This window comes from Vipera ursinii (assembly GCF_947247035.1).
Source record: "Vipera ursinii genome assembly, chromosome: Z".
In the NCBI taxonomy this organism is placed as follows: domain Eukaryota; kingdom Metazoa; phylum Chordata; class Lepidosauria; order Squamata; family Viperidae; genus Vipera; species Vipera ursinii.
Window position 1 is genome coordinate 69,221,889 of NC_139517.1, and position 26,919 is coordinate 69,248,807.

The window sequence follows — 26,919 nt, forward strand, 5'->3', positions numbered from 1 at the left end:
CCCTTTCATTTTTCCTGTCTAGGTGTAAAACCTTCCTTTTCTCCACATTAAATATTTTGTTAGATAGGGCCCATTGTTCAAGTCTGTCAATATTTTCTTGGATTCTGAGCTTGTCTTCTGCAGGATTAGCTATTCCTGCCAGTTTAGTGTTATCTGTAAATTTGATAAGATCCCCTTTTATTCCCTCATCTAAGTCATTTATGAAGATATTGAAGAGTACTTCAATAAGACAGAACTTTGTGGTACCCCATGGCTTTCTTCCCTCCATATAGATGTAGTACCATTAGGGACTACTCACTGAGTAGTTGAGTTACAAATCCATCTAAGGGTGATGCTGTCTATCACACATTTATCTAGCTCACCAAGAAGTACATTGTGGTCTACTTTGTCAAATGCCTTGCTGAAGTCTAAATATTCTATGTCCATAGCATTTCTCTGGTCTACTAATTTAGTCATTTTGTCAAAGAATGAAATAAAATTGGTTTGGCATGATCTGTTTTTAATAAACCCATGCTGGCTACTAGTTATAACTTTATTTATTTCTAGATGTTCACAGATCTGTTTTTTGATTATTTTTTCCAGTATCTTCCCAGATATTGATGTCAGGCTGATTGCTCTGTAGTTTCCTGGGTCTGTTTTTTTTTCCTTTTTTGAAGATGGGAACTGAATCAGCTTTTTCCAATCCTCAGGTAGTTCTTCAATGTTCCAAGTTTTTTAAAGATACGATACGACGATTCTGAGATAACATCTTGTCAGCTTCTTCAGAACTCTGGGATATAATCCATCAAGTCCTGGTGATTTATATTCATCAAGGTCAGACAGATGTTCTCTTACCATTTTCTTGCTTATTTTAATTTTTATTTCTAGTTTGTCTTTTACATTTATGTTTTTACTAGATTGGTCTATAGCAGGGGTCAGGAACCTGAAACAGTGAAAGAGCCACTCGGAACCGGTTCCCTCACAAAAGGAAAAACTGGGAGCTGCAAAAAATGTGTGCACATACGCATACATGCGCACATGTGCACAACAGGGTTTGACTGAAGAGTGGAGCCAAGGCGAGATATGCATCTACCTTGCATATTTGAATTGATTGGTTGAATTTTTTTAGTCCCACTTTTTTTTTTGGACTGCACATGGCAGAGGACTGGGAGTCACAGGAGACAGCTGAAAGAGCCGCATGCGGCTCCGGAGCTGTGGGTTGCAGACCTGTGGTCTATAGTTTCTTTTTTTTTGTGAAAACTGATGCAAAGAATAAGTTAAGCAGCTCTCTCTGCTGTTACTTCCTTGCCATCTTCTCTCTTTAGTGGACCGACTGTTTCCTTGACTTTTTTTGTTATTTGTATGTTGAAAGAAACTTTTTAAATTATCTTTGACTTTTGTTGCAAGTCTTTGTTCATTCTGAGCCTTTGCTTTCCTGATTTCATCTTTGCAGATTCCGGCTATCTGCTGATATTCTGTCTTAGTTATGTGTCCCTCTTTCCATTTTTTGTACTTATCCTTTTTGTCTTTCAGTTTACAAGAGAGACTTTGTGTAACCATGCTGGTTTCTTCTTGGATTTCTTGTTTTTCTTTTTTAATGGTATTGTGTTCGTCTGGGCTTTTATGATTGTATTTTTCAGTGTTTCCCATTCTTCTTGAGTTGTTTTCCCCTTTAGGATTTTCATCTATGGAATTTTTCTTATTTGTTATAATCAGCTCTTTTAAAGTTTAGGACACTGGTTGGATTATATTCTATTGCTTATGTTTTCATTATATTGAATTCCAGTATGACATGGTCACTCTCGCCCAGGGTTCCCACTATTTCAACTCTGTCTATCACTTCTTCTCTATTAGTAAGAATTATGTCTAGTATAATTTTCCTTCTAGTTCCCTCCTCTACTTTTTGGGTGACAAAAGTTGTCAGCTAAGTTGGTTAGGAATCTGCTCAATCTCCCACTTGCTGCAGAGTTTGTTTCCCAGTTGATATCAGGGTAGTTAAACTCTCCCATTACTACTGTGGTATGTTTCCTACAAACATTTGTTAATTCATCTATTTCTTCTGCTTGGTTGGATGGCTTGTAATATACTCCTATAGCAATGCCATTATTTTTTTCTTTTATATTGACCCATATGGATGCTAGGAGGTTTTCATCCTTGGTGTCAGAACCCTGTCTTTCTATGGACATGGGGCTTCTTATTCTTTTTTGGATTCTGCCATTCTTCTGGGGAGGGAAGCTTGGGGTTCTTGCAGTGTATTTCCTTTGCTTTGTTCCTTGCTTTATCCTCTTTGATATTTCTCTCTCGGGGTGAGAATGGAATGTGTCTCCAACCATCTGCCTTATCTCCGGGCACAAAAGAAGAGGTGCAGAGACCTAACAGCCTTGAAACAGTGCCTTATCACTCCATTCCCACAACATTTTCACACCTGTGGATTGGCCCATTTAAATCATCTGGATGAACAGTTGGGGTGGGGTTTTCATTGACTCTTTTGACATTGATTTGCATGGTAAATCAGATCCTGCCTTCTATTACGGCTGTCAACACCTTTCAATAAAAGTTCCTTTGAAATGATGTCCATTTCAAGAGTTCTGCTTTCTTGGGAGGATCAGTTAAGGTCCTGACTCTTGGTTTTGTATATTTTTATAGAGATGTAGTGATCTTTTATGTATAGTACAACTCCACTTCCTTTTTTGTTGGATCTATTTCTTTGAATAATTTATATCGTTCTATCAGTACATTCCAGTCATGAGTTTCATCCCACCAGGTTTCAGTAATGGTAACTATAGCATATCTGCTGCCTTGTACTAATCTGTTGTAACTTGTTTGCATCTGATCTTAGCATGCTGATCTTATTTTCCAACCTGAACCATCTTTTTGGTACCACAGTCTTTTCTTCTTCATTAATTTTGCTTCCAAAATATTCAGTTATTAATTTGGCTTGCTTGTACAGGTAGTCCTCAAGTTATGAATGTAATGGAGCCTGCTCATTCCATTCGTAACTTGAGGATTCGTAAGAGTGAATCCCATACCTTGAACGTGATTCACTCCCTGCTTTCGCCTCCCCCGGCTTCAGTTCTGTTCTCTGTTGCAGAATTTCACTGCCTCCTTCCTAGGACGGAGAGAAAGTAACTAGCCCAAGATTATCAGCTGTACTTTATATCTAGGGCATCAAAACTCCATCAAAACCTGATGTCTTAACCACTACAGCAACCTGGCTGTCTAAACAATATAAATACATTATTAATATGATTTATTTATGTAGTAGCAATTCTTGGACTGGAATATTTCCTTTCCAAAAACAAAGTGGAGAAAGCTCTAGAGAGGTAGGATCATTTTTCACGCTATGAACGAGAAGGTCTCTTTCATTCTATTCCTGCTAGTTCCATTCTTGTCATTTTTCCCCCCTCAGGGATCAAATTTAATTATTTTAACTGTTTTTAACTCTTGTATTGTATTGATGTTTTTAAATACTTTGTAAACCGCCCTGAGTCCTACGGGAAAAGGGCGGTATATAAATTCAATAAACTTAAACTTAAATTTCCCATATTGTTAACCATCCCTTTGCATCTCCTGCTATTTTCCTCCCACTTCAGATCCTCCTTTCTAAACAAATTAAATCATAAAATAAAAGTACACAATAAGGAAATGATATTGACAGCTAGTAGCATGGAAGAAAATTAAAATACAATGCAGGCTTACCTTGAGCGAAATCAAATATCAAACCTTTGCTAAAGACCACTAATAAGTTTTTTACCTTTGAACAGCCAGATGGAAAAAGCCAAGTTCAATCTTCAGTTGTCTAGAAGTTGCACAGAATCACTAGATGTAAATGTCAGTGTATTCCAACTTTCTAAAGTGTAAAAGAACTGTTGAGTTTTTTTCAAACATATCTGCTCACTATTTTTACTAAGTAGATTTCTCAGTTAATCAGATGTAATCGATAAAACTGTCTGATAAAGTTATCAGACTATGCAATAAGACTCCACTTATCAAAAATCCCTCTAATTTCTAGGACCCACATAATAAACTCACTCATTTCTAAGGAATGAATGATCAATGGAACACAAAGAAAGTAATCCATGACTTGAAATGTCAAAAGTGCTTGCAATTTATGCCTTTAGGCTTCATCTAAAGTTTAAGGCAGAAACAACCAGCTTAATGAGCCAATCATAATAAAAGCAGCCACTCTTAACTTGAACAATTCAATGTACAGCTGGGAATCTGACCCAGCTTTTCAACCTACAATTTACAAGCTACTGTATCTCCTCAAAGTTCTCTACCCCCTAAAATTCTATTGAGAATATCTTGCAGCGGGAGAATCTGCCAAAATTTTGTAACTTAGAAATAAAGTGCTGCTGGCAATAGATTTAGGCACTGCAGGATTCACCTATGCTAATAGCTGGCAAAATACATTTTGTAATTGCAACCTTAATTAGAAGCTTAAGCCTGGAGCTAAAAGGGAGGAATCAGTTTCACTGTTTATATTTACTGCCGCCCTCTTTTGGAGATTTTCTGAACCGCTATACTGTTCTGAAGCTAAAAACTGCTTGAGCTAGTAGTGTTTGACAGCGATTTTCCGTTACTAGCACGAAACATCCTACTGCAATACAACAATACGATCAATACAACAATTTTTACACATACACGCACATATATATTAACAATTTACTCTAGTTTAGAACATTTCAAGATATACCTTGTAGGTAGGTAGAAAGGCAGAAACATATACACGCAGAATACATAAATTCATGCGAATTTGATTGTATCGAGTCCTGGACAAGACTCTTCCAATTTTAGTGAACTCTTTGCAATTTACATTTCAATGAATGTGATTGAGGATGGGATTGCGATTCGAGAGTTAAAGCACGAAGTCCCTAAATGACTTAATAATTCTTCCCCACTGAGATTCACGCCTATCTAGATAATTTTTTAGTAGCTTCTTGGAAATGCAAATCGTGCCTCCGGCCAGCAGGAGGGAGGAAGAGGAAGTGAGAGCAGCGACAGCAGCAGCAGCGACGACGGCTGGGAGCTCTATAAGTGCTCGGGAGGCTGAGGATGGGATAGAAAGGGGGAGGGGGGTCAGAAACATCAAAACAAGCCGCGGCAAAAGGCGAACTTCAATGGTGGAGGCGCTAGGAGAAACTGCTGGTGGTCTTGCCTTCTGCCCCTGGGCAGCCAACTTCATTGTTTAGCTCCGCACTTTGTGGAACTGATTCTACTTTAGAAAAAGGTACTTTAATTTCTGATTAGTGGGAGGAGGAAGGAGCGTGGCTTGCCAGAGGCGTGTGTTTGTATGGAGATGGGGACTGCTGGGGGAAGGGAAAGAGCTACAGCATTTTGTTATTGGTCTTAACAACGTCAAATCCCGCTGAGTTCAGTGTAAACTACTGTATGTGAAGGACGCTTGCAAGCCTCAAGGAAGTGTGATGCTGTGCGGGTATTGTAACAAGAATGACGCCACCTGCGCTGGCGGGACTCTAGCTAGTAATGAAGGCATGCGTGGGAAACGCGATGCGTGGCGACAACAGATGGACCCCCGCCCTTAATTGCAGCACTGAGAGCGAGGTGGGGAAGGGGGTCAGGGTGCAATAGCTCCTGCGAATGAAAACGTCAAAGGGTTGCTACGCCGATGGTATCCCGGCGTTGCGAGGCAGTGTGGGGGGAGGTTGCTATCGTAGTTATCTCCAGTAGTGTCTTCTCCGCATTGTTGGTTGTAAGGAACTGAACAAGTCGGAAGGGAAAGGTTGGTTCTTGAATTCTGCCACGATTGCCTTCTCCTGAGGTAGGTCGGAAATGTTAGCAACGGCAAAAATAAAAACAAAATGGGGAGGGAGATTCTGTTAAACATGGCAAGAGTTCGAAGGGGCTGCGGGGGGGAAGAACCCGAGCTCAGGAAGGACATTGGTGCTGATTGTATTGGTGGAAGAAGAAACGCAAATTCCCGTGCTCCTCATGGTGGCTGGCACTTGCCCGCAGATGGCCCACTTTTTGGTAAGGAGTTGGGGGCCGCGCCTTTTCCAACTACCCGCCTTTAGGGTGCTGCCCCAAGTAGCGGCCTCTGGGTATTGTAAGTCATTCTACGTTGGTTTCGAAGAAGAAAGCAAGAAAGTGCTTCCTTTCTCAGCCAATCTTTCACAGTTTCTTCCTTTTTTGTTTTTTTTAACCCAGAGTCTCTGTTTCTGCACTTGACTCCTAGTATGGCACGTGTGAAACTCCTGATCTCTGCTCCCTCCCAAAGCAAGCTGCCCTTTTATTAACATAAAACTGCTAAATATTTAGTGGCACGTGAAAAAGTAAAATATTCTTTGTGAGGTAGTGATATTGGATTGGAAAGTTCCTCTTCGACATTTTATAAAATATAAACAAAGAGCAGGTGTATCCAAAGCATTTGAGGGATGCGTGGAGCTGAATATCTAAGCATCGTCTTCCATATAATAGCACGTATATAATAATAATTGACTTATTTGTTATCTGACAAGTTGGCTGTCTTTACCAATGTAATTGTAGGGCTGAGTATAAATTATACTTAAAAGTCAGCAGCCTGGAAGTAAAGCTCATTCAACTGGTTGGCTCAGGTTTTATCTTTGTAAGTGCCATGTGCTATGACTGAGACCTCTGACATGATAATTCTGTAGTTCCTTGTTTTGCTATCCTTTTTTCAAATGTTCCTTATTTCTTACTGGCCAGTATTTTTGGATTTGTCTTCTAAAGAGTTCTATGAAGGACTAGTTTTTGGCTTCTTCAAATCCTCTTTCCCATAAAAGTTTGATGTTTCCCTTCTGACAAATTAACTGTAAAGTCATCCAGGTAGGGAGCTTTATAAATTACAGTGTACTCTGAGAATAATTGTATTTTGTGCACATTTGTATTTTTGAATTTACTACTGTAACATTTGTAAGCCCGAAAGATGTCCTGGGATACTATCCTGTATTTTAATTTTATAGCACCTAGCTAAGCAATATATAGAGTTAAAAAATGAATCGGAGAAAAATGGACAGCAATAGACTAAAATACAGAACTTTATAAGAAAATCTGACTCTCTTTCCCCTATCGTTCTATTTCTTTCTTGAATTTGTACCATTCTTTATTATGGTACTTCCAACTAAATAACTAAACTCATTCTATTGGGGAGATTTAAGTGGTAAAGGTTACAGTATCTTGGCAATCTCTTATACATTTGTTATAAGATTATTTGAGCTTTCCTATTTATTTCAAGTCCTATTTTTGCACATTTTATTAAACACCACTTTAAGCATGTAGGGCTTGGGTCAAAAACAAATTATATGGGACAATACGATTATTTAACTTGCAGAACAAAACATTAGCATATTAATTTGTACATTATTTAGCACTGAATGGCATGACAGTTGCTTATATATGTAAACAAGTAAAACCTCATACTAATACTGTACAAGAATATACCTATCAAGTAATTTTTATTTTTTGGTATGTTGCATAAACATTAACCTTAGCAAGGGTAACAATTATTACTTATCTTCTGTGTTTAATGTTTCTTTCTTTGCTCTATATGAATGGTATATGTATGTCTTAAAATAGTGTGTGGGGAGCCACTGTTGACAATATGTATGAAATAGTCATATTTACTTTCCAGTTTATCTACAGTGTGTAGCTTCTTTACTCCATGGAAGTTCTATTACAGCTTTGGAGCATGTGGATTGTGCTTGTAACTTCTGATAAATTTATACTTCTTGTAGCAATGCATGCTTTATAATAGTCATTTCCATTCTCCATTTTACATTTTTGATCTGCTATTCTCTTGTTGGCTTGTAGCTGAAACTATGGTGTATGCAATGGCACTTCCTGACAATGTCCTTCTGTAGCAAACTACCAAGCAAATGTTTGCTTGTGTGGTGCTGCTCCACCCTTCCTTCCTCTCTTTGTTTACTGAAATCTTTTGGATTGTGAAATGTGAATTCATGCAGGATTTTTTGCCATGAAGTTTAAACTATTGAAAATAGTTTAGGATGTGATCTCATGCTTTCCATAATGACAGTCAAGGATTATACACTTTTCCCCTTTCAATCCTTGTTTTAAAAACATAAAGCCTGTAAGTGATAATATTGGCTGTTGGGGATGTTAGATCTATGCTGTACTGCTTTGAAAGTAGAATGTCCTTTGTGTTCTGAGAGCCTTTCATGCTACCAAATATAAAAAAAAACTGTTACAGTAATGGAACATCTGGAAATTCTGTTCCTTTCCTTTCTGTTCCTTGAGTAATTAGGATCACTCCAGTGAGCCTTCTAAATTTCTTCTTACTAATAGGCTATACATGTTGGACTTCCTTTGATTAGACTTTTAGAGTAGGCTGCCAGTCTCTATTTACAACTGTTCTATATTTTGTACTAAATATATAAGCAAGGTTATTTTTTATTTAAATGATTTATACAATCCAAAGAAGCCTTAGTGAGATAATAACAGTTTAACAAATGTGATGGATGTTTTGTATTCAGATTAATTCAGTTGTAGATTATAGATGTCTTTTTGTATTGATGAGATTATTGAACATGTTAGAATTTGTTCTTTGTAACACAGATGCATCTATTCCAAGCTCAGCATTCTACATATTGTTAATATAAGTTTCTTTGTGGCAGTGCTGTGGCTCTGAACCTACGAAATTTCCCAAATTAAGTTAACCATTACTAGCCATTACTAGCCAAGTAATCGTTTTACCTTAATTATTTTCAGTCTTTTCAGAATCAGAACTCCATTTTTTCTAGACATGGATTTCAGGATTTGCCATAACATTTGTGTTCGTATAACAGAAATACTGTTATTTCTATTTGTTTTAAATCATCCTGTTTAGATCAACCTGTTCAACAGGTTCAGATGTTCCATAGACCTGTAATATATGTTGATTTTAGTATATTCAAGTTCAGAGGTTAATGTTCTTCCTTTGTTTAATTTCAGATCCTGAGCTATCTGTTTTTACAATCTAGTGGTCTCCAGATGTGCTGGATGAACTCATGTTTCCTAGCTAGCAGTATAGTGTCCTATGCATATTTTATGGAAGGTTTCCTTTTATAACAAATGCAAAAGGAACTCCCCTCTCACATAATGCAAATCCAGCCATTTGAGGCTTAAGTAATAAATTTTGTGTAAGATGCAAATTATTAAATGTGTGGATCTTTTTTATTTATCTAACTTTATAAATTGAATAATTTTATCTTTTACCACTTTTGTACCCATGAAATTACTTTAAAATGAAAAATGTATTTATCCAGTTTAGAAAAGGCTGTGAATAGAAAGAGAAAATATAAAAAGAGAAAGAGCTGCTTCAGAGTATGTATTAGGAGCCATTACAATTTGTTGGCTTTGCCTGAAAGCAATTGCAACTTTTTTCAGAATGGTGTAGTTACTCTTCCCTTTTGGTTTAAGGATTTGTGCTCTGGGACATCTTTTTCTCTTTACATCTAACATTCAGTTCTGTTCTAGTGAGTGCTTCTGATCTTCCCTAAACTCAATTTGCTTTAGCGTTAGTGCTTTTTGATGGCTGTTTCTGGTAAAAAAAAGTTTTGCCTTTTGTATATCATCATAAAAACCACTTGATAATATGGTTTAGAAATACAAGACCCATGTATTAATGTCAGTGGTATTCATCCATAAGAAAACACTATGCTGAAGCTATGGAGAAATTAGGGTAAGATTGCAGGTGACTGTATAGATAAGTGCAAATGTTTAGGCGTTCCTGGTCAATTTGTATATTTCAATGACTCTATAAATCAGACATGTCAAACTCGCGATGTCACATGACGTTGCGTAACGTATTGGAACTTTTTTCCCATTGCCGGCAATGTGGGCGCGGTTTCATTGTGATGCATCCGGCCTGCGGGCCGGCAGTTTGACAGCCCTGCTATAAATGAACAGATGGTGATGTAAATTCCACATGGCACAAGAGACAGCTCATGTGTAGTGTCCTATTTTCAACTTTGATATAGTTTTGAAATATCAATTAGGTCAGATACAAAATTATTAATTATCTTTTAAGAATCAGTAAAGGTAAAGGTTCCCCCGCACATGCGTGCTAGTTGTTTCTGACTCTAGGGGCCGGTGCTCATCTCCGTTTCAAAGCCAAAGAGCCAGCGCTTGTCCGAGGATGTCTTCGTGGTCATGTGGCCGGCATGACTAGACACCAAAGGCGCATGGAACGCTGTTACCTTCCCACCATAGTGGTCCCTATTTTTCTACTTGCATTTTTATGTGCTTTCGAACTGCTAGGTTGGCAGAAGCTGGGACGAGTAACAGGTGCTCACTCCGCTACACGGCACTCGGGATTCGACCCGCCAAACTGCCGACCTTCTGATCGACCCTGCAGTTGTAAATCTTTTGCTGTTCTGAACATATTTTTATAAATAATTGATTTGAAAGAAAAGTATCTTTAGATTAAAAATCAGTGACTTTCCTATTTCAATGGTGAAACACACATGGTTAGAGTTGATTTGTTCAGCTTTGTGTGCAAATTTCTAGAGAGATGGGTTCCTTCTCATAGAGAAAGTGCAACAATAATTCAAACTAAATTTGCTGCTTTATTTTCTTAAGTAGGTTGGATGGCATAGTGTAAAAATTGGGACACGTGAGGCATTAATTGAAAGGAATGTTAAAAAGATAGGGATCTATTTTGTAACTGTGCTAGCTCAGTATCTTAGGATTATGTTGAAGTATTGTATTTTTTTCCGATAAGAGATTCTAATTTAAATTTATTTTTCAATGGATGATAAATAAAGTATTACTATTGTTTCATTTATCAATTTGTTGTAATATTTACAAAGTTGTTCTTTGACTAAAATAATCTTTTAGTCATTTTTTTCTGAAGTTGATTAGGTGATAGTCTTCTGATCCTGGTGGTAATTCAGACATACAATAACGCTCATATTTATTTATGTTACTTATGATCAGAATACTTGGAACATTTCAACTTGTACTTCAGTGGAATACCTAGTCATTTCAAATTTCGTTCTTTACCAAAAGCTTCAAGTTGGACTGTTTAATTGAGCTTGAAACAAACAATGTTTGTTTTATCTTATATAGTGTAGTTACTTATTTATGAAAGATTTTTAGAAACGTGGGGGTTAATTGCATATTAAAGGAGTGTACTTCTTACATGTTGGTTTATAGAGAAATGGTAGAATAATAATAGGATTAGCATGATTACTTATAAAATGGGGTTTAAAATACAAAGAAGCATACTTCTTATTTCTGGGATTTGTGTCCTAAACTTTGTGTATTCTATTATGTTTTAGCAGTAAAACTAATACTATAAGAAGCCATAGTTTACTTCAAAAGTTAATTTTACTGCTAAAGGTAGATATTTCATTTGATACTAATAAATGCTTATTTGTTGACTAATAAATTATATTTCATTCTAATTCTAATTACCCCCACTAGAATACAGTACAATTTACAGAGAGAATACTAATTTAGGAAGTTTAGTTTGTATTATGAACCCACATAGCTTATGGTTGTCTAATGCTTCTTAACCCTTCTTAAATGAACAGTGCAAAGAAATAGAAGAAAACAATAGAATAGGGAGGACCAGAGATCTTTTCAAGAAAATTGGAGAGATGAAGGGAACGTTTAATGCAAAAATGGGCATGATAAAAGACCAAAATGGCAGGGACCTAACAGACGCAGAAGAGATTAAGAAGAGGTGGCAAAATTACACAGAAGAACTATACAAGAATGAGCTTAATGTCCCTGATAACCATGATGAGGTGGTCACTGACCTCGAGCCAGACATCCTAGAATGTGAAGTGAAGTGGGCCTTAGAAAAGCTGAGCAACAACAAAGCTAGTGGAGGTGACAGTATTCCAGCTGAGCTATTCAAAATCTTAAAAGACAGTGCAGTAAAAGTGCTACACTCAATTTGCCAGCAAATTTGGAAAACTCAACAGTGGCCACAGGATTGGAAAAGATCAGTTTACATTCCAATTCCAAAGAAAGGCAGTGCCAAAGAATGTTCAAACTATCGCACCATTGCACTCATTTCTCATGCTAGTAAAGTTATGCTTAAAATCCTACAAGCTAGACTTCAGCAGTATGTGGATCGAGAACTACCAGAAGTACAGGCAGGATTTCGAAGAGGCAGAGGAACTACAGTAGAGATCAAATTGCCAACATACGCTGGATCATGGAGAAAGCTGGGGAGTTCCAGAAAAACATCTACTTCTGCTTCATTGACTATGCTAAAGCCTTTGATTGAGTGGATCATAACAAACTGTGGCAAGTTCTTAAAGAGAAGGGAGTACCAGACCATCTCATTTGTCTCTTGAGAAACCTATATGCGGGTCAAGAAGCAACAGTGAGAACTGTACATGGAACCACTGATTGGTTCAAAATTGGGAAAGGAGTCTGGCAAGGCTGTATACTGTCGCCCTGCCTTATATGCAGAGCACATCATGAGAAAGGCAGGGCTAGATGAATCAAAAGTTGGAATTAAGATTGCCGGAAGACATATCAACAACCTAAGATATGCAGATGATACCACTCTAATGGCAGAAAGTGAAGAGGAACTAAAGAGCCTCTTGTTGCGGGTGAAGAAGGAGAGTGCAAAACTTGGGTTGAAACTTAACATTAAGAAAACCAAGATCATGGCATCTGGCCCTCTCAATTCCTGGCAAATATATGGGGAAGAAATTGAGGTAGTGACAGATTTTATTTTCCTGGGCTCCAAGATCACTGCAGATGGGGACTGTAGCAAAGAAATTAAAAGACGCTTGCTCCTGGAGAGGAAAGCCATGTCAAATCTAGACAGCACACTAAAAAGCAGAGACATCACCCTGTCAACAAAAGTGCGTATAGTCAAGGCTATGGTCTTCCCAGTTGCAATGTATGGCAGTGAAAGTTGGACCATAAGAAAGGCTGAGCGCCAAAGAATTGAGGCCTTTGAACTATGGTGCTGGAGAAGACTCCTGCGAGTCCCTTGGACTGCAAGGCGATCAAACTGGTCAGTCCTAGAGGAGATCAATCCTGACTGCTCTTTAGTAGACCAGATCCTGAAGCTAAAACTCAAATACTTTGGCCACCTAATGAGAAGGAAGGACTCACTGGAGAAGAGCCTAATGCTGGGAAAGATCGAGGGCAATAGAAGAAGGGGACGACAGAGAATGAGGTGGCTGGATGGAGTCACTGAAGCAGTAGGCGTGAGCTTAAATGGACTCCAGAAGATGGTAGAGGACAGGAAGGCCTGCAGAAACATTGTCCATAGGGTCGCGATGGGTCGGACACGACTTCGCAGCTAACAACAATGCTTCTGTTGCTGGCTTCATTTTCAGTATTAGAATTTTCGCATACTGAAGCTTTTTGAAGTAATGGGTAGAATAAAAGAAGGAAGGAGCATTGGGGATGCAAATCTGTTATGCTAGCAAGATGAAGAGGAAGGACATGAAAAAGAATATTATAGGAAGATTTGCATGAAATGGTGGTAGGAGGAGCGAATAGACATATTTGAGAATGTTTAGAGATACTAGTGAAAAAGAGGGCCTAGATTTCAAGAAGAGTGATTTTGGGGATGTGAGTAGGAATAGTTGACAAAATGAAAGTCAGGTTTCTCCACAGTTATTTCTAAGACTGAGACTGAAATATTTATTTTATTATGTTTATTAAAATATTCACAGTACTATCAACAAATAATGAGATTTTTCTTAAAGCATTTTCCTGAATATAAACATTGTTTGTAACAGTCATGAACAAACAAATATAGTACCTTTCTTACATTTATAGATTAAGGCTTCATTATTTTATCAGATATGATTGTTTTAGATGTTACTGTAGTTGTATATTTTGTTGAATGCTCAAATAAAAGATCATATATTTGACAACTATTTTATAATACTTTATTAGTTTTCTAATTTTACAAACAAACATTTAAAAAGCAATGTGCTTAGTTAATCAATAATTCAGTAACATACATAAATCTTTAGTACAAATCTCAAGTTACAACATCAGATATTTCCTCTCTTTTTCCCTTAATATCTACTATCATATTAGGCTAATATAGTTATTATTATTATCAACTAAGTAAAACCATCTCTGTTACATTTATCAATAATTTTTAACTTATACATATTTTAATTGTGTTTGAATTCAGTTCTTACATACAATCAATGCCCTGTTATTTCTTTTTTCCCAAGCTTTAATTTTCCATCAATATTTAAATTAACATTTGGTATTTATAATTTCCAAGCTTTAGGTAACCAAAGTTTCCCTTATCTCAACTTCTTCCTTTTTCCCTTTTCATAACAAAATCTAATATTCTAAATACACATCTATTTGAATATAGTCTTGTTATGTTTTCTAAAAGTTATCTATTTTCCACCATATTAAACCAAAAGTCTATTAGTCTTGTTACACATCTTACCTATTCGGTTTGCCATCATGGTGCCGCGGACACTGGAAGACAAGCTCCGTCTTTCACATCCAAATTTGTCCTGCTGAGGGACTCTGGAAAGGGTCAAAAGTTGCCCTGTAGGGGCAATGAGCAAGGAGGGGACCCCTGCTTCATCAAGGGAGGGCGGCAGCCTTTTCTCTTGATCCGGAGCAGCCCTCCAAACCAGCGGGGGAAAGACTGGCCTTAGCAATATGGCTCATCACTAAGCTGCTGACAGCTGAAGTCAAAATCACCAGCAAGCGTCTTTAAAACAACGCGGATTAAACTGGGTGAGATCTGATCTTCTCTTTAAGACTTTAAATATCATTTCCTGTAAAAGCTACCCAAAGTATTTTTTCCCCTTTGAGGAGAGAGGGAAGGGAATTTCTACCCCTCCCTCAGAACAGCGGTGACTAACTACCCAGGGGAAACAGAGCAACTATAAGAACAATTCTAATCTAATTGGATGAATATGCTTTTGAAACTTGGGGACTAAAAGTTTTCCAATTCTTACTGGAGATGTTTATTTTTATCTTAAAAAAAACAACCTTGAAAAACTATCACAAAAACTTTGGACTTAAAAAGCTTTAAACAGCATTGGTGACATCTTGTGGCAAAGTATGGTATTACAACCTGTTATTGCCTAAAAGAGACTTGGCTTGAAGCCCAGACTCCCAGAATTGTGAGAAATTGGAGTAATAGGGAGGTGATTTAATGAATACAAATGGGCTAGTTCTTTAAAAAAAACCTGTAATCGAATGGTCTTTCTTATTTCAAATAATATATATATAGAGAGAGAACTGTTTGATGATTCAGAAGTAGAGACATGGAACGTCTGTTGGCAAAGGAAGAAAGCCAGAGTAAGACTGAAGGAAACTAGGATTTTGATTTATTAAAGGGGGGTTCAGATTACTGATCAGAGGGTTTAATATGATGGAAAATAGATAATTTTTAGAAAATTTGACAACTTTTTTTTATAAACACAGCTAAAGAATGAAAATTGTGTTCATTCTTCAATTTTTGGTTTTACGTTCTGCTGAGCAGTCAAATCAGTGCTCTTGAATTTTGAAAGCATTTGGGAGTGCTTATACTGTTTTAAATAACTGTTATCTAATTTTACTTAAATATATTGCATAGTAAGAATACAAAGGGGGATGCTGAATTGAAAGCATTCTAACTTTAGCCTTTCTTTTGAAGGTGATGTTTTTATTTATGAATATTAACACCTTTGCTACCATGTGGAAATAATGGCTTTTGTTTGTAAAAATTAATAATTGTGCAATTTGAGTTGCTATTTTCCCATCCAGGCATGGTAATTAAGCTGTTTATTTGCAAAAATTAAATTAAATATGACCTGGTCCATGAAGAATTACAGCAGCACCTTTCGAAAATCTCTATTTCTAGAGCTAATGAAAATAGGAAGGGAAAGAAAGATATTAACAAAGCTTCTTAGAAATAATAGCCAACTCATATCTTAACAAAAATATTTATATTTCACTACTGTTCAGAATAGTTATATACTCTGATGGTTTTGTATTTAAATATATCACAAGAGCGAAACTATTGACAGTTTCTTCAAATCATTCTGATTTTTTAAAATTATAAAAAAATAAGGCCCTGGGAATACTAGATTATTGCAAAAATAAATATTTGTAAAACTAAAAGGAATTTCTCAGAAAGAGGACAATGGAAAAACTGGGTTATAATACTTAGCTGTCAGAAATCAAGTATGCAGTTACCGTATTTTCTGGTGTATAAGACGACTGGGCGTATAAGACGACTGGCCGTATAAGACGACCCCCCAACTTTTGAGATGATTTTCAAGATTTTTCGTCTTATACGCCGGAAAATCAGCGAGCCCGGGAAGGCATGCCCTCCCCTCTCACTGTGGAGGAAGCAGGGCAGGCTGGCGTCTGGCAGGAGCCGGCAGGGCAATCCTGCGCACGCACGCGCTCCCCAGCTGTTAAGGAGCACTCCTTAGCAGCCGGGGAGTGCGCACGTGTGCAGGACTGTCCTGCTGGCTCCTGCCCGACGCTCTTCCCTCTTGAGGCAGCATCCCCGAGGAATCCTTAGGAGCCGGGGAGCGATGCTGCCTCAAGAGGGAAGAGCATCTGGCGGGAGCCGGCAGGGCAGTCCTGCGCATGCGCGCGCTCCCCAGCTGTTAACGAGCACTCCTTAGGACTAATTTATAATCTCTCATGTAAGAAAATGCTGGGGGAAAAAAAGAATTCATAATATGGTTTGCCCTGAAAAGGGATTTTGATGGTTATCATGTGTGTTTGCAAAGGATTCATGGGTTGGGGAAAGGGAGGCATGTGGAGGCATGCTAATGTCCAAACCCTCATATCAGTGGTACAATGATTTTGTTGTATCAGTGGTACAATCATTTTGACGTCATCTTGGCTTGTTAAAGTTACCGGTGCGTGCAGCATGTAGGTGTATTCAAACACAGAGCCAGAGAGGTAAGAGCGTAGAAAGGTGAGGTGCCAATACGTGGAGAAAAGAAAGGATGCGACCTATTAAAAATGCCTAGCACTTACTTAAGTAACTACAAAGATTCAGCAAATGGAGTAAGCCCGGTGGAAGAACAACTGCTGGGGCTGCCTCTTCAGAGGGAAGGAAGAACGCGCGCCTCGCCTCCCCTATCCCAACGCTGCCTGCTGCCACGGTCTAGGGTTGGGTTACCTATAGCCCACACGTACGTCGGGTGCTTCCTCCCCTTCCAATTTTTTTTTCCGTGATAAATGACACCCTCTTGTGGCAGGGGGGATGTATGTTGAGGGGAGGCAGCAGCGGCGCCCGCAAGACAGCGTGAAAGAGACGAAGCCGCGCTAGAAAGGTGGGCGGCGCGCGGCAGCATCCGGAGCTTGTGTGAGGGGCATTTGGGAGGCCGGCGCGTGAGCGCGGGAGAAATTCCGGCGCGGCGCAAAAGCAGGTGCTGCTCACCCGCCTGCCCGCGCGCTCGCTGGCTGGCTGGCTGGCTGGCTGGCTCTCCCACTCGCTCGCTCCCCGGCTCCTAAGGAGTCCTCGGGGATGCTGCCTCAAGAGGGAAGAGCGTCGGGCGGGAGCCGGCAGGACAGTCCTGCACACGCGCGCACTCCCCGACTGCTAAGGAGTGCTTCTTAACAGCTGGGGAACGCGCGCGTGCGCAGGGCAGTCCTGCCGCCTCCCGCCCGATCGCTGATTTTTCGGCGTATAAGGCGACTGGGCGTATAAGACGACCCCCCCAACTTTTGAGGTGATTTTCATGGGTTAAAAAGTCGTCTTATACGCCGGAAAATACGGTATCTAATTACACAAATGGTTGTAACTTATGAGAGGTGCTGACGTGCATTTTCATGTAGTTATTGAAAATGCCTAAGATTGTGTCTGAATCAGAAAATAGGTCATCATCAGGAGCAATTTTATTAGTAGACAGAATGCTGGACTTGGATGGCAACCACATGTTGTTCTATAAGCAGGTATTATTGTCACAAACCTATTTTTTCAAAACACTTGGCAAATACAAAAAGGAGCCTTTTTAAAAAAAAACTGAACTCCCTACAGGCTCACAATGTTAGTACCTGTTACTGGAAACCTCTGTAGGAAAGCTGAACCTCACGCTACCTTGCATTGCATTGGCCTGTGGGGATCCTGAGAGAAGAAAGCAAAGCACATGGTGCCTCAGGGAGTGTAAGAAGTCTTGAGAGGTCTGTGGCAGGCAGGCCTGGGCCTATACTAGGCCTTCCGGGGCCTCCCCAACCTCTAAAGCACCCCGTACTCTGTTAAATGAACCATGTGTTCATTTAACAGCCGCATCAGGGAGGGCATTACCTGAGACCATTTCACTTAACATCTGTCACTACTTGTGACCATAATGAGCAGGCCCCATTACAGTTGTAAGTTAAGGAATACCTATATATTCATACTTGCCTCATTCTTTGTTTTTGCAGAATGCAAAACAAAGAATATATTAAAAAGTAAATAAAAGATAGGAGAAATTAAAGATAGGAGATGAATGAAAAAGACATGTAAGTGAATATAGTTTACATTAAAACCATTTATTTTCGAGAGCCAGTTTGACTAGTTGTTAAGGCACCTGATTAGTAAGTGGGAAACTGAGTTTTGTTCTTGCCTTAACCATGAAAGCCAGCTGGATGGCCTTGGGCCAGTCATCCTATCTTAGCAGTGGTGGGATTCAAATATGTGAACAACCGGTTCTCTGTGTGGATGCGGCTTCTGGAAGTCCATTCTGGGCCTGGGCAACAAAAAATTAGCTACTGGTTCTGCCGAACTGGTGCGTACTGGCTGAACCCTACCACTGTCTCTTAGTCAATTCACCTCACAGAGGAGGAGTTGTGGGGAAAATAGGAACGAAAAGAAATATTAGATATGTTCACTGCGAGTTGCGACCCTACCTGGACCAAGATGCCCTACGCACAGTCACTCATGCGCTCATGACCTCCCGTTTAGACTACTGCAATGCTCTCTACATGGGGCTGCCCTTGAGGACCACTCAGAGGCTTCAACTGGTGCAGAATGCGGCCGCACGAGTTGTGATGGGGGTTTCCTGATACTCCCATGTAACACCTCTACTCCGTGAGCTGCATTGGCTTCCGGTTGCCCTCCAGGTGAGATTCAAGGTGCTGGTAATGACCTATAAAGCCCTAAATGGGTTGGGTCCGGGATATTTGAGGGAACACCTGCTACCAGCATCAAGCTCCCTTTGTCCAGTGCGCTCGCAGAGAGAGGGTCTTCTCAGGGTGCTGCCGGTAAAAGATTGCCGGCGGATAACACCCAGGGGGAGGACCTTTTCTGTGGGTGCACCTACCATCTGGAACCAGCTGCCCGTGGAGCTCAGGACTGCCCCTGACCTACGCTCATTCTGCCGGGACCTGAAGACTTGGCTCTTTGAGCTCTCTGACCCAGGCTGAGAATTTTAACTGGGTTTTATTTTCAGGGATAATTTAATCTTTTATTTATCTTTTAACTTTGTATTTTGTATTGGTATGATTTTAAAATGCCCTGTAAACTGCCCTGAGTCCTTCGGGAAAGGGCGGTATATAAATCTAATAAAATCTAAAATCTAAATGGTTGTTACGTGAATCTGTCTTCCCCATAGATTTTACTTGCATGACCCCGAGAAACTGCAACTGTCATAAAAATAAATCAGTTGCTAAGCATTTGAATTTTGATTATGTGACCATGTAGATGCTACAAAGGTCATAAGTGTGAAAAATGGTTATAAGTCACTTTTTTCAGTGCGACTGTAACTGAACGGACACTACAGGAAAGGTTGTAAGTTATGGACTATCTAAAATCTTTGCAGACTGTAGTTGTTTCTATTGCATCCATACTCCATGCAATTATTTTTGTTCATTTTCCTTCTTATTTCATATACTTTCTCAGGTGATAGAGGAAGTCATCAACTTCTTCCAACCACATTTTTTCAGCTTTTCCCTTTATCTCAATCCATTTTTTCTACATTTGTTTTTCAGCTCAATTCTTATTAATTTTATATGAACCAACCACTTCAGTGTTTTTCTCTCTTTTTTTTATTGAAAAGTTTTAAAATACAGGGGTTTTTTTTAAAGGAAAACTGTATTCAGTGTTTTTCTCTTGTACAAGTCAGTCACTTTTATATTTGATCTTTATTAAAATCCCATTCATCCTTAGGCATATGTCTTGGTTTATCTGTACCACTTCTGAAGCAAATCATTCCTGATGCATTCAGCTTATTTTGATGCTTCTCCTAGCATGAACTCTCTCTTCCATACAATAAAATTAACAGAAGCATATTCTTATATACAACTATTTTTGCTTATTTTGACTTTCCTTTTTGCAGCAGACTGCATAATACCTATTACCTTCCTATCAATATTTGCTTGTTCTGAAGTGTTTCCATCCATTTCCCCACTTTTAATAACCTCTCCAAACACACACACACACACACATACATACACACACACACACACACACACACACGTTAAAGCATAGATGAATTATAGGTACTTTAGTATTTAATAATTGCTGGAAGTTGTTTTGGTTCCTGACAATAATATTGCATCATCTACATATATAGTCTGAAATATTTATTTAAATTCCAAACCAACGCACTTCTAACATTGCTAAAGGTATTTTTAAAACATCCATCCATAATGATGTTAAAGAACAACTGGATATTATGCATATATTCCTTTATATCCTACTCAGTGTTCAATCATTTGCTAATTTATTCCCATGCATGACTTATGTTAATCATTTAGCTTTCCTATTGTACTCAAAATAATCCACTTAATATTTTCAAAAAACATTCTATATTTCAAATTTGTTCACTTTCTCATATTCTTTCTCTAAATGAAGAAATTTACAGTAACTTTTCTTTGTTGCGTTTAGCTTCCTTCATTTCAGTTTCACTTATGATTGCTTCATTATACTTTTAATTCTGTTCCTTTCCTGCAGGCTCCTTGTTTAATCCTTATCACACAATACCAAAGAAATCTTTTTTTCCATCAAAATTGCTTTGCAGTATCTCTGCCTCTTTTATCTAATTTTTTCATTGACTAATTCTTTACATTTATTATTAGTCTTTATACATTAAATGAATAATTTATACAGTGTTGCCTTATCTTTATTTGTTTCAACATGTATGCATTTTCTTCGACAATTTTTATCTGTTTCATCATTTCACAAAAGATCCTTCTTTATAAGACATCTAGCATAATTACATACATTCAGTGCTTTTTTTGTAAAAGAAAAAGGTGCCAGAACTCACACGTCATATAACCCGCCTTGCCTACCCTACAAGGTTCCATCCAAACAAGGTGCCGGAACTCCGTTCTGAGCATTCTATGACAAAAAAAAAGCCCTGCATACATTTATATGGCATGTTGTAAGATGATTTACAATTAAATTTACAATTTAATTTATTTTTTTACTTTCCAGGAGTGATTGTATTCTTTTATTGAACTGAGAAATTAATTTGTATTTTTATATTCTTCATATTAGACTTTTACTTTATCTTTCGAAAGTTCTCCTTTTATTCTTTGTCTTTCCTTTTTACTTTTTCTTTCATGTACATTTTTTCCTGATATGTCATCTTGATAATAACAAAAACCATCCTCTTATCACCCTTCTTTCTCCTCTTACCATAAACAATGAAATCAAACTACCCGGTAACTATTAGAAAATATTGTTTTCTGTATATACACATGAATGGGTATTCAAAGCAGACCTTTTTTTTTTAAGCAGACCTTTTCCATCAATCAACAAACTTCTCATTTTTTTCTTGGATTGCTTTATGGCCAAATCATTTTCTGTTCTTCTTAAAGTATAGTGGTATATGGGTATGACCTTGGCTGATTGGGCAAAGTCATGCTGCCTAGGGAATGATTAGATAAGAGCTTGCACCTGCATAGCAGGCAGAACAAGAGGCTCAGAAGGAACCCTCCCTAATTTCTCAGGCTGTGAAAGAGATGGTAGGAGAACTGCACTTTCAGAATTTCAAGATTCTTTATTGTAGTTTTACAGTAAAGAAAATTAGCTTGTTTGGGTTCCTGTTTTGCCTATCTGTTAAAGACACAATGTTTTACTGTTGACTGGTATAGACAATACACCACCTGTATCTGTGCTTTACATAAGAGTAGAGCTATTATATCTGGCTGACCATAACCAGATAGCAGAGAGCTAGAATGTTTTATATCTGATTGCTTCCATCAAGTGATCATCTGGAGTCTTGCAGTCTTGCACAGAGTATAAAGCAGTATTGATCTGTTTATTTATATATTTATAAAGATAAATGAGATTGATTTGGTTTGGGTATGAAAGTACAGTAAGAAAATGGAATGGTTATCATAAATTTTTTTGACCTTTGGTTGGCATGTAGTGATGGAGATCCTACATGATATACATGGAGAATATCTGACATATGGGATGAATCACTTAAATCACTTAATCACTTAAATAATTCTTTGCTGAAATGAGGAAATGTTGAATGTTGATGGGAAATTAGCAGTTTGGAACTGAGAAATAATCACTGTGAATATTTCTAAAACTGAGAGGTTTTTCCCTATCAGCACTTGGAAACTATTTCTAAGGGCTCTTCTTCATGTTTAAAATATTAAATATCAGTTCTTGAATCAGCAGAACATTTACTGCTGTTGTTACTGCTTTCTATCCTGCCTGAGGCATGCTGCCATCAAATGGGTGTACTGGGCAACCCTTTCTCTGCATTTATTAGTTGGCTAATGTAGTAGGAAGTAAGTAATGGCAAGGAGAGATGTAGGAATATCATGGGACTCTAGATACCCTGTGTTCCTAATAGGTAATAGAAACATAGGAATGTGCATAGTTTAGCCAGAGGGATATGCATTTACAGCTGATATGAATAGGGGGGCATATAATGAAATAGAGTCTTCCTCCCTTGCATTGTTTTGACAAGCATATTTAAATGTCAATTTAGTCTTCTGAATGGACACTAAACCTGTGTTTAAAAGTAGTCCAGTAATAAGTGATGGGTGGAATGTGGTGCTTAATGGAGGTCTGTTTAACCAAACTGTAGGGTTCCTTCTCCCACATGGTACCTGTTTGAGCAATGATACAATCCCCAATATAAAATACCCTAAATAGCAACTGTTTGTTTGCTATCCTGAGCCATGAAACAACAGCCAGAAAATAACTGTTTTAGAACAACTCTCACTGCTGATCAGCTACTGTTTGAGGGAATCCAAATCACTGAGTAAGGCTGACAAGTCTGCTGGGCAAAAGGAAGTTTGGTTTGAATGAATTTCCCAAAACAAATGGTATTCTGGAGGATGATGCCCAGAGAATGGAGATGCGCAGATGTATCCATTCCGATCTACAGTGGCCAGGTAGTACTGGCTGATCTCACACATGGAAGTGCTATGAGCAGAGTATAGGCACAATGTTGCCTGCTGAAGACGACTTTATAGTTTTCCAAATATTTCAAGATAGAGGCTGGGAAGAAGAAATAGACCATACCTTCAGGACATGGGCAAAAAATAAAAATAAAGGTTGGTAGGACAGATTACGGTATATTTTTTTTACATATAATTGTTTTTGGCCAATTCATTTAATTATGAGTGTTTTCCCACTGTTGCAGAAGTAGGGTCACTTAACATGTCATAATACAGAATAAAGGATGCACTCTCTATGCACCTTCCCTGACCCATGTGGCACCTCTTGGACACTTTCATCCACCCTTTCAGACCTGCATCTCCCCTCCTGCAGACTGTCCCTGATCTGCATGGTACATTTTGTGAACTCCCAGTCATCCCCAGGCACACTTCCCAGCCCATGTCACAGCAACTCTCCACATATCTCACAACCCACAACCCTCTTTATAGTATAAAGACTGCCTTCTGCATTTATGCTAGTGCATTTTGTTAATCTTCTGCATGAGAAGTACTTTACTTCTTCCCTTAGTGTAGAAGCAGCCTCCATTCCTGCAAGTAGACTCTGCTGGCTTCTTGGATCAAAATGGTTCTTTTCCCAACATGTGGAAGCTATAAGCTGTAGCCTTGTTCTTCCCCTTTAATTACGGTATATGACAAATAAAGTTCAAAGAAAGTGTTTCTGACTGCATTAGGGTTCCCTTTTCTATTCAGAGTATTTATTTTCCTGTGTTTTAGATCATCAGTACTCTGTGATAGTACCTACCCAGCAGAACATTTGTTTATAGCTTAATAGTAACTGTAGTTTCATATAACACCTTTAAAGTTAAAAACTCACACCATGATCTACTATATTAAGAAGGGAATATATTTATATATAATATTTTATACTGCCTTATACTTTAGATTTCAGATAATACACAAAAACATTTTTAAAATGTATATAATAAGGAATCAACCTCCAAACATGCAAAATAAGAAATTAACCTTCAAAAGCTTGCCTGAATTGCTTTCATATTTTTGCAAAAAGCAAGATATACAGGCATTCCTCTTCTGTTGAGATAAGATATTTCAAATCATTGGGGCTACCTTAGAGAAGGCTTGTTTTCTGAACTCTAAGGAAACAAACACTCCAGATGATTTTACAGGGTGAACAGTTTATTTAGGAAAGCCAGTTTAGTGTAGTGGTTAAGTACCAGGCTAGAACCCAGAGATTCTATGTTCTAGTCCCACTTTAGGCACTAAGCCAGCTGGGTGACTCTGCCAATCTCTCTGACTCCTAAGAAGAAGGAATTAGCAAGACATTTCCAACAATCATGTCAAAACAACAACAACCCTGTAAGAACTAGTGCTGGCAGTTGACAGAGGTCAACACATAGAATATTTAGATATTCAGAAGAAATACACAAACTATTCAAAATGTTAATCTATTTTTTATGCTTGTACATTTCTTATTCTATGTTTCATTTTGCCTCCTATTTTGCCTCTCTCGTCTTTTTTTTTCTTTAAAAATGTTTTTAAAAATTATAGGTAAAAAAAGATGAGCCCAGCCCAGAAGCTTAGTAGATACCATGATAGAGGATATGAAAAACTGCTGAGAGGTCTAACAAAACTAGGAGAGGCATACTCTCCATCTCCAGATACCAACAAAGGTAACTCATCTGAATGATTACTGCAATTCCTACCTCATATCCAGGTTTAAATCCTGACTGGAAATGATCCGTATAACTTGCTTCATCTAATATCTTTTGTTGCTAATTCTCCATCCTCTTTTCGAAAGACTTCACTGAAAAGGGAAGATTGGAGATTGAGTTTGAAAGATGATCTTATCAAAAGTGGTTGGCCCACTGATTCTTTCACGGCTGATTTCCTGATTTGCACAGATGTTTCCAGGTCATTCAAAGGAGCTGGATTGGAAATGGATACAATTTTCAGAATACAGAACTCATATTGCAGAAGAGTATACAGTAAGGTGCTGTTTATCAATTTGATAGGCACTATTGTCTCTGTGATAGCTTTTCTATAATGAGATATGTTCAAAACCTATTAATAACTAAACAAATTATTACTAATTCTGAAAGAAGTATGATTGGGTAGAATTTATTTTTACTCAAGCAGAAGAATTTGTGCTCATCCTGACAAAATATGAGTAATAATTTCTTCAAAAACATGGAGCCTTCTTTTTTAAATTGGTCTGCTTGCAGGAAGCAAGCATGCTGAATTGTTGTATAAGAGTGCTTTGTTCCCACTGATGGGTAGGGAAATCCTTTGTACTTTTCACTTGGAATGCTCCCAGTGATAGAAATGAGGAGGCAAGAATGTGAGAAGACAATTGCTCCTTTAATCAGCCAAGAAGACAAATGATTTCTGTTCTGATAATGAATGCAACAAAACAAATTTGTGGGAGAGTGATGAAAAGCAGTAATTTTAGAGATTTCTTAAAAAACACATCACAGTTGTCCAGTTTAATACCTCTTTGTTGGAACTGTATAGTAAATATGACTGCATGGCAAATGTAGATTAACTCCAATATTTTGCATCTATTTTATGTGTCTGAGTTTTTAATTATTAAGAATACTGAAAAATGCAGACCTACCTATAAATGCCATGGCAAGTCAAATCATGCATACTCCATTCCCAAACCACGTCTTAGGAAGACAAAAACTCTTGGAGTCAGTTCTAGTCCAAAAGGAATCTTTACTAGGACATGCTTGGTTGTGGGAATACAAGACAGGACTTAGTATTGTTTTACAAATTGAAATTTTATAAAGGGTACCCAGTTCAACCCCCCTTCCCTCAACCCCATTTGGTCAGCCCCCATCCTTCTACTTCGTGTCATCCCTTTCGTGGGGAAAAAAGGAACTTTGAATCTTTATGGTTATTGCCTTCTTCCTCTCCAGAATTAAAAGAAAACACAAGCCAGATACCTTCTTCTCTAACCCTCCCTTTTGATCCCCCCAGTTCAAAAGGTTTCCTTGGTCTTTGAAATAACCTAAGGCAGGCTGAATCCACATATGCTCCTCCTTCCTCGGGAGATGGCAGAATCCATATCGGGGGGGATAATGTTTTAAACATACATTTATGAATATGATTATAAATGGATTCTGACATCCCGCTCTCCTTAAAAGAAAGATATGTCCATCTGTAGGGAAAGAAAGGAAAAAAACATATATAAATGTTAACTCGGTTTGTTTGGATATTCTGTATGAAATCTCTTAAGCAGCCTTGGTGCTTTAACATGGCATTTGCTGACCCATTCGTTTTCTGAGGAGGGAAGGTGTTTCCAAGCCACTAAATATTGGGTCGTTCCATGATGTTTCCTGGAATCCAAAATTTCTTTCACCTCAAAATGTTGTTCCCCTTCCACCATGATGGGAGGTGGTGGTGGTGGGATTTTTGTTCGTAGGGGAGATTGTTGTTCTCTCTTTATTAGGCTGCAGTGAAAGATTGGGTGTATTTGTCTAAGATTTTTAGGTAGTCCTAATTCAACTGTTACTGGGTTTATGATTCTTTTAATTGGAAAAGGTCCAATATATTTTGGTCCTAGTTTTTTGCAGGGTTGGAGTGATTTAAGGTATTTTGTGGAATACCAACTCTCCCACTTTGAACAGTGTGGGATTGGTTCTTTTCCTGTCTGCCTGTGTTTTGTATGCTAGTCTAGCATCT

The 26,919-nt window shown here is 38.2% G+C and overlaps 1 protein-coding gene across 2 annotated transcripts in view; it reads left to right on the top strand.

Annotated features, from left to right (window-relative positions):
• The first annotated feature begins 5,048 nt into the window (after positions 1 to 5,048).
• ELMO1 (engulfment and cell motility 1) overlaps positions 5,049 to 26,919 on the top strand; it is a 320,050-nt gene continuing 298,179 nt past the window's right edge. For both annotated transcript variants that reach the window (XM_083378295.1, XM_083378296.1), the window contains exon 1: positions 5,049 to 5,209. The gene's annotated coding sequence lies outside the window, so the exon portion shown is untranslated. The remainder of the gene's footprint in view (positions 5,210 to 26,919) is intronic.